This window comes from Zea mays, chromosome 3 (assembly GCF_902167145.1).
Source record: "Zea mays cultivar B73 chromosome 3, Zm-B73-REFERENCE-NAM-5.0, whole genome shotgun sequence".
Lineage (NCBI taxonomy): Eukaryota > Viridiplantae > Streptophyta > Magnoliopsida > Poales > Poaceae > Zea > Zea mays.
The window spans coordinates 57,124,885-57,138,006 of NC_050098.1; the positions used below are offsets into that span (position 1 = coordinate 57,124,885).

Consider the following 13,122-nt stretch of genomic DNA (forward strand, 5'->3'; position numbering starts at 1 on the left):
GTCGTCATATGCCATGCCATGTGACCACTCCGGCCCATATACGTCTGTGTGTCTAGTGTCGTCATATGCCATGCCATGTGACCACTCCGGGCCCATATACGCCATGTGCCATATACTCGAACCCCCTAGCCGACACACGCCTCCTGGCAGCTCTCTAGGATCATATGTTGTCCCCACAGACCAACACGAGTCTTTTGTGCGCACTTTGTCCTGACTCATGCGCACCCGAGAAAACTTCCCAGTCGGTCACCCATCCCGAATTGCTCTAAGCCAAGCACGCTTAACTTGGAGGTTCTTTCGAGATAAGCTTCCGAAAAAGAAGATGCACCTTGTTGATATGATTACTCTATTAATTCTATTAAGCCTTGGGCCAGGATTATAACACCCCGAAAATTCATACTATATTGAGAAGATGAAAACTCCCCACAGTTATTAAGAAAACAACTCTAGGGTGCTACTAGAACTACACTGTTATGCCAAAATAGATTGAATTTTGACACATCACCTCTAAGACAAAGCAAAAGCACTAATTAAAAAAAAGGTAAAACAAGCTAGTTAAAGACTTCTCTTCCATTCACTTAAATTAGTAGCAAGCCAAACGTCGGTTAAAGTGTCATCTATGTGTGTGAAGTGCAGCTACTCCCATCCCTCGAGCAGACATATCCAATTAGCACACCTGAAAAGACTGTGAGGGGTGAGAATAAATCTCAGCAAGTAAATTGTTTCGACAAGTTATTTAAATCACAAGTTAAATTAATCAACAACTTAAAAATATATAATTGATAAGAGGGATACTTCAATATAAATCTGCAAGATAGTACTTCACATTCTGATCAAATCAATATAATATTCCCCTTGCATATTGAAAGGGAAATAGGCTTACACCTTTTCCTAATTGATTTTGCTGGTTGAATTGCCCAACACAAATAATTGGACTAACTAGTTTGCTCTAGATTATATGTTCTACAGGTGCCAAAGGTTCAACTACAACTATACTAAATCGACTGTCCGGAATACCGTAGATTATTCCGGACAGGAGAAGCTTTTTGGAAAGTCAGGCCAAGCGCGGACCGTCCGCGACACCTAAATGACCCTCGGACAGAACCAATGCAAAAACACATGTCTCTACTGCGGACCGTCCGATGGAAGAGCAAGCACCGTCCGAGACCACGCGCGGACCGTCCGGGCTCAGGCGCGGACCGTCCGGTAGGTGAGGAACCGAAAAACCCGAAGGTGACGGGTTTAGCCAAATGAATTATAGCGTCCTCGCGGACCGTCCGGGGTGCACGACCGGACCGTCCGCGACTGGCTTTATTTGACATCTGACATCACATTAAATGCAATATAGCCGTTGATATAGCCGTTACTGCTGACCGTTGCGTTTTCAGCCGTTGATCTGCAGGGGCGGACCGTCCGGTCTAGGCGGGCGGACCGTCCGCGTTTGGCAGAATGGAGCAACGGCTAGGAAGTGGTTGGTGGCTATAAATACAACCCCAACCACCTCCATTCACTTCATCCAAGCATTCCAACCTTCAACATTCAATACAAGAGCTAGCAATCCATTCCAAGACACAATCAAGCCTCCAATCTCTCCAAGTTCCACAATTGAGACAAGTGATCATTAGTGATTAGTGACTTGCGAGAGAGAGTGATCCGTGTGTTATTTGTCGCTCTTGTCGCTTGGCTTTTGCAATCGTGCTTTCTTCCTTCCCATTCTTATTCTCAAGGCACTTGTAATCAAAGCAAGAGGCACTAAGTTTGTAGTGGTCCTTGTGGGGTCTAAGTGACCCGTTTGATTAAGGAGAAAGCTCACTCGGTCTAAGTGACCGTTTGAGAGAGGGAAAGGGTTGAAAGAGACCCGGTCTTTGTGACCACCTCAACGGGGAGTAGGTTTGCTAGAAACGAACCTCGGTAAAACAAATCATCGTGTCTCGTTCTTTATTTGCTCACAATTTGTTTTGCGCCCTCTCTCTCTCGGACTCGTTTACATTTCTAACGCTAACTCGGCTTGTAGTTGTGCTTAAGTTTATAAATTTCATATTTGCCCTATTCACCCCCCACTAGGCGTCTTTCAATTAGTATCAAAGCCCGGTGCTTCATTAGAGCCTAACCGCTCGAAGTGATGTCGGGAACAACCGCCAAGAGGGATCTTGGGATCGGCGACAAGTCCACAAGCTCGGGAAGAACACACTCAAGGGAGTCCGCCCACAAGCACAAGGAGGAATCCTCTTCCTCCATCAAGTCCCATCGGATGGGTGACAAGAAGAAGAAGATGAGAAAGGTGGTCTACTACAAGACCGACTCTTCGTCACCCTCCACCTCCGGCTCGGAATCGGCCTCCACCACTTCAAAGCGCCATGAGCGCAAGAAGTATAGTAAGATGCCCCTTCGCTATCCTCGCATTTCTAGACGCACTCCATTACTCTCCGTTCCATTAGGCAAACCACCTATGTTTGAAGGTGAAGATTATTCAATGTGGAGTGATAAAATGAGGCATCACCTAACCTCACTCCACAAAAGTATATGGGATATTGTTGAGTATGGAGTACAGGTACCAAAGAAGGGAGACAAGGATTACGACTCGGAGGAGGTCGAGCAAATCCAACACTTCAACTCCCAAGCCACAACTATACTCCTCGCCTCTCTAAGTCGAGAGGAGTATAATAAGGTGCACGGGTTGAAGAGCGCAAAGGAGATTTGGGACGTGCTAAAGACCGCACACGAAGGAGACGAGGTGACCAAGATCACCAAGCGGGAGGCGATCGAGGGGGAGCTCAGTCACTTCCGGCTTCGCCAAGGGGAGGAACCACAAGACATGTACAACCGGCTCAAAACCTTGGTGAACCAAGTGCGCAACCTCGAGAGCAAAAAATGGGATGACCACAAAATGGTTAAGGTTATTCTTAGATCACTTGTTTTCCTTAACCCTACTCAAGTTCAATTAATTCGTGGTAATCCTAGATATACACTAATGACTCCCGAGGAAGTTATAGGGAATTTTGTGAGCTTTGAATTGATGATCAAAGGCTCAAAGAAAATCATCGAGCTAGATGGCCCCTCCACGCCCGAAGCACAACCGGTCGCATTCAAGGCGACGGAGGAGAGGAAGGAGGAGTCTACATCAAGTAGACAACCCATCGACGCCTCTAAGCTCGACAACGAGGAAATGGCGCTCATCATCAAGAGCTTCCGCCAAATCCTCAAACAAAGGAAGGGGAAAGATTACAAGCCCCGTTCCAAGAAGGTGTGCTACAAATGTGGTAAGCCCGGTCATTTCATTGCTAAATGTCCTCTATCTAGTGATAGTGACAGGGGCGACGACAAGAAGGGCAAGAGGAGAGAAAAGAGAAGGTATTACAAGAAGAAGGGCGGCAATGCCCATGTGTGCCGCGAGTGGGACTCCGACGAGAGCCCCTCCGACTCCTCATCCGACGAGGACGCCGCCAACATCGCCGTCACCAAAGGGATCCTCTTCCCCAACGTCGGCCACAAATGTCTCATGGCAAAGGACGGCAAAAGGAAGAAGGTAAAATCAAAATCCTCCACTAAATATGAAACCTCTAGTGATGAGGATAATTGTAGTGATGAGGAGGATAACTTACGCACCCTTTTTGCCAACCTAAACATGCAACAAAAGGAAAAACTAAATGAATTAATTAGTGCTATTCATGAGAAGGATGATCTCTTGGACTCTCAAGAGGACTTCCTAATTAAAGAAAACAAGAAGCATGTTAAGGTTAAGAATGCTTATTCTCTAGAAGTAGAAAAATGTGAAAAACTATCTAGTGAGCTAAGCACTTGCCATGATGTTATTACCAACCTTAGAAATCAGAATGCTAATTTAATTGCTAAGGTTGATTCAAATGTTTGTGATGTTTCAATTCCCAATCTTAGAAATGATAATGTTGATTTGCTTGCTAAGATTGAAGAATTGAATATCTCTCTTGCTAGCCTTAGGATTGAAAATGAAAAACTAATTACTAAGGCTAAAGAATTAGATGTTTGCAATGCTTCCATTTCTAACCTTAGAAGTGAAATGACATATTACATGTTAAGGTTGTTGAATTAAAATCTTGCAAACCCTCTACATCTACCGCTGAGCATGTTACTATTTGTACTAGATGTAGAGATATTAACATTGATGCTATTCATGATCATATGGCTTTAATTAAACAACAAAATGATCATATAGCAAAACTAGATGCTAAAATTGCCGAGCATGACTTAGAAAATGAAAAATTTAAATTTGCTCGAAGCATGCTCTATAGTGGGAGACGCCCTGGCATCAAGGATAGCATTGGCTTCCAAAAGAGGGACAATGTCAAACTTAATGCCACTCCTAAAAGATTGTCTAATTTTGTTAAGGGCAAGGCTCCCATGCCTCAGGATAACGAGGGTTACATTTTGTACCCTGCCGGTTATCCCAAGAGCAAAATTAGGAGAATTCATTCTAGGAAGTCTCACTCTGGCCCTAATCATGCTTTTATGTATAAGGGTGAGACATCTAGTTCTAGGCAATCAATCCATGCAAAATTGCCTAAAAAGAAAACTCCTAAGGCATCAAATGATTCTAACATTTCATTTAAGACCTTTGATGCTTATTATGTTTTAACTAACAAATCCGGCAAGATAGTTGCCAAGTATGTTGGGGGCAAGCACAAGGGGTCAAAGACTTGTGTTTGGGTACCCAAAGTTCTTGTGTCTAATGTCAAAGGACCAAAAACCATTTGGGTACCTAAAATCAAGAACTAAATTTGTTTTGTAGGTTTATGCATCCGGGGGCTCAAGTTGGATCATAGATAGCGGATGCACAAACCACATGACAGGGGAGAAGAAGATGTTCTCCTCCTACGAGAAAAACCAAGATCCCCAACGAGCTATCACATTCGGGGATGGAAATCAAGGTTTGGTCAAAGGATTGGGTAAAATTGCTATATCTCCTGACCATTCTATTTCCAATGTTTTTCTTGTAGATTCTTTAGATTACAATTTGCTTTCCGTATCTCAATTATGCAAAATGGGCTACAACTATCTTTTCACAGATGTAGGTGTTACTGTCTTTAGAAGGAGTGATGATTCAATAGCATTTAAGGGAGTGTTAGAGGGTCAGCTATACTTAGTAGATTTTGATAGAGCTGAAATCGACACTTGCTTAATTGCTAAGACTAACATGGGCTGGCTCTGGCATCGCCGACTAGCACATGTTGGAATGAAGAATCTTCACAAACTTCTAAAGGGAGAACACATTTTGGGACTAACAAATGTTCATTTTGAGAAAGACAGGATTTGTAGCGCATGTCAGGCAGGGAAGCAAGTTGGTGTTCATCATCCACACAAGAACATCATGACTACTGACAGGCCACTCGAGCTCCTACACATGGACCTATTCGGCCCGATAGCTTACATAAGCATCGTCGGGAGTAAGTACTGTCTAGTTATTGTGGATGATTATTCTCGCTTCACTTGGGTGTTCTTTTTGCAGGAAAAATCTCATACCCAAGAAACCTTAAAGGGATTCTTGAGACGGGCTCAAAATGAGTTCGGCTTAAGGATCAAGAAAATTAGAAGCGACAATGGGACGGAGTTCAAGAACTCATAAATCGAAGGCTTCCTTGAGGAGGAGGGCATCAAGCATGAGTTCTCTTCTCCCTACACGTACAACAAAATGGTGTAGTGGAGAGGAAGAATCGAACTCTATTGGACATGGCAAGAACCATGCTTGATGAGTACAAGACTTCGGATCGGTTTTGGGCCGAGGCGGTCAACACCGCTTGCTACGCCATCAACCGGTTGTATCTACACCGAATCCTCAAGAAGACATCGTATGAACTCCTAACCGGTAAAAAGCCCAATGTTTCATATTTTAGAGTCTTTGGTAGCAAATGCTTTATTCTTGTTAAAAGAGGTAGAAAATCTAAATTTGCTCCTAAGGCTGTAGAAGGCTTTTTACTAGGATATGATTCAAACACAAGGGCATACAAAGTCTTTAACAAGTCCTCTGGACAAGTTGAAGTTTCTTGTGACATTGTGTTTGATGAGACTAACGGCTCTCAAGTAGAGCAAGTTGATCTTGATGAGATAGGTGATGAAGAGGCTCTGTGCGTCGCGCTAAGGAACATGTCCATAGGGGATGTGTGTCCTAAAGAATCCGAAGAGCCTTCACAAACACAAGATCAACCATCTTCCTCAATGCAAGCATCTCCACCAACTCAAGATGAGGATGAGGCTCAAAATGATGAAGGAGAAGATCAACGAGTTGAGCCACCTCAAGAGGAGAGCAATGATCAAGGGGAAGATGCCCATGATCAAGATGAGGAAGATGAACAAGTTCCAAGACCGCCACACCCAAGAGTCCACCAAGCAATCCAACGAGATCACCCCGTCGACACCATCCTCAGCGACATCCATAAGGGGGTAACCACTAGATCTCGTGTTGCACATTTTTTGTGAGCATTACTCTTTTGTTTCCTCTATTGAGCCACACAGGGTAGAGGAAGCACTTCAAGATTCGGATTGGGTGGTGGCGATGCAAGAGGAGCTCAACAACTTCACTAGGAATGAGGTATGACATTTAGTTCCACGCCCTAATCAAAATGTTGTAGGAACCAAGTGGGTGTTCCGCAACAAGCAAGACGAGCATGGTGTGGTGACAAGGAACAAAGCTTGGTTAGCTCTTCAGAAGCAAGGTATGCCAATTAGTTCAGATGGTGTTCTACCGCCCAGCCCACTTCTTCCATATTTGAAAGCCTTGTCTTCCTATTGATTCCACTCCAATAAATCTATTGCACACCCAGTGGTGAGGTCGGTGATAACCTAGTATTAAAGAGCGGATTCAGCGACTTGTTACACAAATCATTGTAAAGTACAGAGAAAAAGGAGATCTAAATTGGTCAATTTCAAACTCCCGCCACATCCGGGCGAAAGGAGTGGCAGATAAATCGAGAATCCAATTTCGAATGAGCAGAGGAAAGGTGTTTTCCCTCGTTTCTCGCTTTGATTGGCTCATGGGTGGATCGATAGACGGAGCTCTCTCTTTTTCATCTCGTGCCAGATGTAACAAAAGATTAGTCCTTTTTCCTTCTCGCGAACCACGGGAGCGCCCAACGCCCAGAAGAGCAAAGCTCATTTTCAAAACTGGGTCAAGCGGCACATTAAAAAGGGCTGGCCCGTTAAAAGGATGCTTACTTTGCGAACGAAGTTCAGAATCAACAAGGGTTCTCCGAACGAAGGGAGTGAACAACTGGGGCGCAGCTCCACTTTTTTGTTGGAGAGATAGAATGGAGTTCTTCACGAAGTTCGAGACAAAGGAAAAAATAAAAGTTTCTCTATAGCCTCTGCCGACTTGTGGCCAAGGGATATTCACAAGTCGAAGGTTTGGATTTCGGTGAAACCTATGCACCCGTAGCTAGGCTTGAGTCAATTCGTATATTACTTGCCTATGCTACTTACCATGGCTTTAAGCTTTATCAAATGGACGTGAAAAGTGCCTTCCTCAATGGACCAATCAAGGAGGAGGTCTACGTTGAGCAACCTCCCGGCTTTGAAGATAGTGAGTACCCTAATCATGTTTACAAACTCTCTAAGGCGCTTTATGGGCTCAAGCAAGCCCCAAGAGCATGGTATGAATGCCTAAGAGATTTCCTTATCACTAATGGCTTCAAAGTCGGAAAGGTCGATCCTACTTTATTCACTAAAACTCTTGACAATGATTTGTTTGTATGCCAAATTTATGTTGATGATATCATATTTGGGTCTACTAACGAATCTACATGTGGGGAATTTAGTAGGATCATGACACAGAAATTCGAGATGTCTATGATGGGGGAGTTGAAATACTTCTTGGGATTTCAAGTAAAACAACTCCAAGAGGCACCTACATTAGCCAAACGAAGTATATTCAAGACATTCTAAACAAGTTTAGGATGAAGGACGCCAAACCCATCAAGACACCCATGGGAACCAATGGGCATCTCGACCTCGACACGGGAAGTAAATCCGTCGATCAAAAGGTATATCGGTCGATGATAGGTTCTTTACTCTATTTATGTACATCTCGACCGGATATAATGCTTTCCGTATGCATGTGTGCAAGATTCCAAGCCGACCCTAAGGAAGCTCACCTTACGGCCGTAAAACGAATCTTGAGATATTTGGTTTATACTCCTAAGTTTGGGCTTTGGTACCCTCGAGGATCCACATTTGATTTAATTGGTTATTCGAATGCCGATTGGGCGGGGTGTAAGATTAATAGAAAGAGCACATCAGGGACTTGCCAGTTCTTGGGAAGATCCTTGGTGTCTTGGGCTTCAAAGAAGCAAAATTCTGTAGCTCTTTCTACCGCCGAAGCCGAGTATATTGCCGCAGGCCATTGTTGCGCGCAACTACTTTGGATGAGGCAAACCCTTAGGGACTATGGTTACAAATTAACCAAAGTTCCTCTTCTATGTGATAATGAGAGTGCAATCCGCATGGCGGATAATCCTGTTGAGCATAGCCGCACTAAACACATAGCCATTCGGTATCATTTCTTAAGGGATCACCAACAAAAGGGAGATATCGAGATTGCATATATTAACACTAAAGAACAATTAGTCGATATCTTTACCAAGCCACTAGATGAACAAACTTTTAACAAACTTAGGCATGAGCTAAATATTCTTGATTCTAGAAATTTCTTTTGATATTTTGCACACATAGCTTATGAATGTACCTTTGATCATATCTCTTTTATATACTATGACTAATGTGCTTTCAAGTGAATGTCAAAACCCAGTCATAGGTGTATTGAAAGGGAATTGGAGTCTTCGGCGAAGATAAAGGCTTCCACTCCACTCCATAACTCATCTTTCGCCGTCGCTCCGAGCAACTCTCCAACTTTGGTATAATCTTCACTCATATATTGTTTGCCAAAGGAGGAGAAAGTAGTTGAAAGGGCTTATATTTCACTCAAAGTATCCGTTTTTGGTGATTCATGCCAAAGGGGGAGAAAGTATTAGCCCAAAGCAAAAGGACCGCACCACCACCTTATTTGAAAAAGGGAGTTTTTAAAATTGGTATCTTATTATGTTCAAAAGGGAAAGAAAGTAGTGTTTTTCAAAAATGTATCTTAAAACCCTCTTGAACACTAAGAGGAGAATTTTATTGAGGGGGAGTTTTGTTTAGTCAAAAGAAAAGCATTTGAAACAGGGGTAGAAAATTTCAAATCTTAAAAATGCTTCTCAAAATCTTATTCATTTACCTTTGACTATTTGCAAAAGGACTTTGAAAAGAATTTACAAAAGAATTTGCAAAAACAAAACATGTGGTGCAAGCGTGGTCCAAAATGTTGAAAATAAAAGAAACATTCCATGCATATCTTAGGATAATTTATTGGTTCAATTCTTGGTAACCTTTGCACTTACATTATGCAAACTAGTTTAATTGTGCACTTCTATATTTGCTTTGGTTTGTGTTGGCATCAATCACCAAAAAGGGGGAGATTGAAAGGGAAATAGGCTTACACCTTTTCCTAATTGATTTTGGTGGTTGAATTGCCCAACACAAATAATTGGACTAACTAGTTTGCTCTAGATTATATGTTCTACAGGTGCCAAAGGTTCAACTACAACTATATTAAATCGACTGTCCGGAATACCGTAGATTATTCTGGACAGGAGAAGCTTTTTGGAAAGTCAGGCCAAGCGCGGACCGTCCGGGCCTTTGCGGTGGACCGTCCGCGACACTAAATGACCCTCGAACAGAACCAATGCAAAAACACATGTCTCTACTGCGGACCGTCCGATGGAAGAGCAAGCATCGTCCGAGACCACGCGCGGACCGTCCGGGCTCAGGCGCGGACCGTCCGGTAGGTGAGGAACCGAAAAACCCGAAGGTGACGGGTTCGGCCAAATGAATTATAGCGTCCTCGCGGACCATCCAGGGTGCACGACCGGACCGTTCGCGACTGGCTTTATCTGACATCTGACATCGCATTAAATGCAATATAGCCATTGATATAGCCGTTGCTGCTGACCGTTGCGTTTTCAGCCGTTGATCTGCAGGGGCGGACCGTCCGGTCCAGGCGGGCGGACCGTCCGCGGTTGGCAGAATGGAGCAACGGCTAGGAAGTGGTTGGTGGCTATAAATACAACCCCAACCACCTCCATTCACTTCATCCAAGCATTCCAACCTTCAACATTCAATACAAGAGCTAGCAATCCATTCCAAGACACAATCAAGCCTCCAATCTCTCCAAGTTCCACAATTGAGACAAGTGATCATTAGTGATTAGTGACTTGAGAGAGAGAGTGATCCGTGTGTTATTTGTCGCTCTTGTCGCTTGGCTTTTGCAATCGTGCTTTCTTCCTTCCCATTCTTATTCTCAAGGCACTTGTAATCAAAGCAAGAGACACTAAGTTTGTAGTGGTCCTTGTGGGGTCTAAGTGACCTGTTTGATTAAGGAGAAAGCTCACTCGGTCTAAGTGACCGTTTGAGAGAGGGAAAGGGTTGAAAGAGACCCGGTCTTTGTGACCACCTCAACGGGAAGTAGGTTTGCAAGAACCGAACCTCGGTAAAACAAATCATCGTGTCTCGCTCTTTATTTGCTCACGATTTGTTTTGCGCCCTCTCTCTCGGACTCGTTTACATTTCTAACGCTAACCCGGCTTGTAGTTGTGCTTAAGTTTATAAATTTCAGATTCACCCTATTCACCCCCCCTCTAGGTGACTTTCACATATCACTTCACTTTCATAATATAATTTTCATGGATTAATATTCAATGAGTGCATATGAATGCAATGCATACTTCCTTCTGCCTGCTTACCCAACAAGGTATGGAGCTACATCCGAAGATGTTGTACTAGTACGGTTGGACCATAGGTAACGACATAACTTCAATGAAAATGCATTATGATATGCATATGATATGCTACAATTATCATTATATACTTCGATATTACTTTAATTCATTCAAAACGTGATACGAACCACATAAAACATGTGAGAACAATGACAACATAGATTGATATAGGATTACAATAATACTTCATTAAAATTCAAAAGATAATTTAAACCATTCCAATTATTAGTATTTAATGGTAATCTTCAGATTATTAAAGTGTAGGTGATAAAAAAATAACAAGTCAAAACTGTAGCAAACCACCGCTACATTTCCATGCCTTTACCAATAAGGCGACAATGAATTAAGTCTGATACAGAGCACTGCAACCTGCTGAAAAGCATTCAACTCAGTACAAACAATTCACATAATATTTACAAGCAACAAACATAGCTCTTCTACAGTTCAAACCGATAACCCATGAAAACACATAGAAACTCATCTGAACAGCAGCAATTCTGCTTACTTTTTTCTATATCTTTGAAATCATAAATACATTTGCATCAAAAATACGCTACAAGAATTTTTAGTGGCTGAGCTACACCTTTGGTATTCAGAGCATACTCAAATTCTGATATTTACTAGTTCAAAAGCTCCCGAGAATGTAACTATCAAAGTTCTATTCAAAACAACAAACATGCTAGCTTTAAAATTCTGTAACTTCAGAAATACCAAGCCAAATTCAGTGCTCAAGCATTCCACACAAATAGTAACTAGTATACTTCAAAACATTCTATAGATGTCAGTATTAAATCGGCCTCTATGCAAACTGACAATGCATCACAAATCTGAAACTCTTAACTGAACCAGAATCAGCTGAGTCGAATGTCTCACTTCACTCCCATAACTCTCAGCATATTGCAGGAAAACATTCAAATAACCACACTATGGAAAGGTCATAAACTTTATTTCCAATGGTTCCATAGCGATCAGAACAAATTCGATATATAAGATATTCTAAAATGCCACCCAATATTAAAACTTGTAACTGCAATTGTAACCTGATAGATCACAATGGCTAGCTTCATACCTCATAGCTCTTAGAATTCTCATCAGAAAAATGCCAATAAGTACTTGATGGAAAGCTAATAAAGTACTCTAAAACTTATACTATTATGAGTTTCCTTGAGTCGGATACAAGGACCTTCAAAAACATCCTGATCTGCTACTGCAGAAGACTAACGGACAGAACAGACCAACAACAATATTTAGAGATTCAAAACTCTTGAAATACGGAATAGAATTCTGCGAGTAAATACTCGTTGGAAAGAATGTGAAATTATCTAAAACTTTCACTATAACAAGTTCCTCTGAATCGGCCTCAAAAAAACTTAAAAAACGACCCGATCTGCTACTTCTACAAACTGATCATTCTGATCTTGACAGGATTAGGGTTAAACAGGAATGATAAACCACAAAAAAATCATGGGGAAAGAAGTAATCCATCTATGTAAATACCTCAAGGAGACCACGACCTCCTCCCTTCTCTCCTTATTTTCACCTAGCTTTTCCAAAGCCAAGCTGCAGCACAATTCGAATATAAGAACAAGGAGCAGCAATATGAGGGTTGGCCACTCCTCCAGACTTCGGTTTTTGTTGGGCAGACCAGATCTAGCGACAGGAGCAGGCCCCTTCTCTTCTTCTTCATTTGTTTAGATAGATCAGGGAACGGAGGGACATGACGGCTGGGTAGGGAAGGCTCATGTGATACCCAAGATAACAAGAAACGATGGTTGCCTCCTATACCCTAATGCAAATCTAACGGCCCAATAAGAAATACTCATTCCTGACTCGTTTGGACCCCAAATCGTGTGTATGACTAATCAAACGGATTCATATCGACAAGTTCTACATATCTGCGACCTCGGATCGTCCATCTGAAGAACGACTCAAAAAGTCAATTGTTGGTCAACTGTAAGATCTCGAGTAAAACATAATATTTTTTATGTATGTTTTTTGGGATATTACAAGGATATCCCATCCCAGGAGCCAGGATATCACAGAGTCGGGATAGTATAAGCAGCCCTGTTGGGACAGTAGTTGGCATAGTGTCCCGACTGACCACACTTGAAGCATGACCTATTTGTAGATGTATTAGGTACAACAGGTCCCACTGGGGTGCTTGCTTGAGGAGGAGCAGTTGGTGTTTGTTGAGTTTGCTACCCGAAACTGCCACGAACAGGTGTACTTTGAGTAGTATTATATCGGGGACGGGAACTACTTCCATCCTGTCCCTGGTTAGCAG

At 42.5% G+C, this 13,122-nt stretch overlaps 1 long non-coding RNA gene across 4 annotated transcripts; it reads right to left on the reverse strand.

The window, feature by feature from the left end:
- Positions 1–373: 373 nt before the first annotated feature.
- On the reverse strand, positions 374–12,705 carry LOC103650116 (uncharacterized). 4 transcript variants are annotated; one of them, XR_563920.3, is made up of 2 exons: positions 12,336–12,705; positions 374–676 (listed from the first exon to the last, which is right to left on the reverse strand). It is a non-coding gene; the product is annotated as an uncharacterized lncRNA (long non-coding RNA). The 4 variants fall into 4 exon arrangements; XR_002267999.3 differs by having other exon boundaries at positions 374–685; XR_563921.3 differs by lacking the exon at positions 374–676 and adding an exon at positions 10,923–11,207.
- Positions 12,706–13,122: the final 417 nt, after the last annotated feature.